A 1698-nucleotide genomic window follows, 5' to 3' on the forward strand; every position below is an offset into this window, starting at 1 on the left:
TCCATTCACCTCAGCCTCCCAAAGGCGCGGGATTACAGGCTGAGCCACCAAGCCCAGCTCCAGCTAACTTTTAAATTTTTTTTGTAGAGCTGAGGTCTTGCTATGTTGTCCAGGCTGGAGGTGGCAGTTATTCAATTTTTAAAAAATAGAGCCACCCCCTCCACAGCTCCTGGCTGGAAGAAATAAATGGTTTAGAGACCAAAAAAATCTTATTTTAATCAGGTCGAGTGTGTAAACTCTGGATTCTGCTACTTTAAAATGTTATGTTAAAATGTATACACTATTTTTGTTCATGTTGAGTATGCAAATTCCAGATTTTAGTTCTTTTTAAATTAAGAACAATTTTTAAAATAGTGTTTATTCATATGGCTCTTGCAGAATCCAGATTTTGGCTTCTCTTTTAATTTTTAATTGAAAACAAAACTTTATCTTATACTTTTGGTTTTGACATTTAAAACCATTTAAGATTTTTATTTGGGTTGAATGTGCAAAATCTGAGTTTTGCTTTTTAATTAAATTTTTTGTTTTGGTTTTTAAAAATATTTTAAAATAGTTAATGTATATTAAGTATCATGGTTCAAAAACCAAACAGTAACCAACATATTCAAGAAAAAATCGTGCTCCCATGCTCTACACTTTGCCCTCTCACAGATAACCACTTGTATTCATTTTATTGCAATATCCTTCCAGGCCGGGCTCGGTGGCTCAGCCTGTAATCCCAGCACTTTGGGAGGCCAAGGTGAGTGAATTGCCTGAGTCCGCAGGTTCGAGACCCGCCTGGGCAACTTGGCGAGACCTCATCTCTACAATAAATCAAAAACTAGCCGGGTATGGTAGCGCGTGCCTTTAATTCCAGCTACTTGGAAGGCTGAGGCGGAAGGATCGCCTGAGCCCAGCAGGTCGAGGCTGCGGTGGCTGGGAGCGTGCCACTGCACTCCAGTCTGGGCGATAGAGTGAGACTCGATTAATTAATTAATTATCCTTCCAAAATCTAAGCATATTAAACAAATATAAAATATGTATTTTTAATTCCATCCCTTCAGTGTTTACTCTAAAGGTAATACTTGAATGACACTGTTCTGCAATTCTTGAAAATTTTCCACATCAGTATGTAGAGTGTCCTCATTCATTTTTTCCATTGTGAAGATGTGACACAGTTTAATTTATTCCTTATTGGTGGACACTCAGGTGATTTCTAGTCCTTTCCTATTGCAAATGTTGCTGTAGCAAGAAACGTCATACCCATGTGGATCCACACAGGTGCAAACAAATCTATAGGCCCTATTTCTGATAGTCTCAGTGGAGTAGCTACCTTTTTGCTCTCCCGCCAGCAAAGTGTGGACATGCTTGTTGCCCCATCAACACAGGGTGCCTCTCAAACTTCCTGAACATGTTTGCCAGTTCAATAAAGAGGAAGATTATGGATGAGGCTGGACATCTTTTCATATGTTTAAGAGCCATTTGTTTTTCCTTTATTGGGAATGGCCTACTCACCTCCTTTGGCAATTTTTGTCCTTAAAAAAATTAATTTCTGGGCCGGGCACAGTGGCTCACGCCTATAATCCCAGCACTTTGGGAGGCTGAGGTGAGAGGATTGCCTGAGCCCGCAGGTTCAAGACCAACCTGGACAACTTGGCAAGACCTCATCTCTACAATAAATCAAAAAATTAGCCAGGCATGGTGACACGTGCCTGTAGT

General features: G+C 40.2%; 1 protein-coding gene across 5 annotated transcripts in view; it reads left to right on the forward strand.

Moving 5' to 3' along the window:
• The window catches only part of PORCN (porcupine O-acyltransferase), a 12044-nt gene that overhangs the window by 9482 nt on the left and 864 nt on the right, over positions 1–1698 (forward strand). The gene's annotated exons all lie outside the window — the stretch shown is intronic.

The sequence above is a fragment of the Carlito syrichta genome, unplaced genomic scaffold, assembly GCF_000164805.1.
Source record: "Carlito syrichta isolate Samal-C Ts95f unplaced genomic scaffold, Tarsius_syrichta-2.0.1 Scaffold50662, whole genome shotgun sequence".
NCBI classification, from domain to species: domain Eukaryota; kingdom Metazoa; phylum Chordata; class Mammalia; order Primates; family Tarsiidae; genus Carlito; species Carlito syrichta.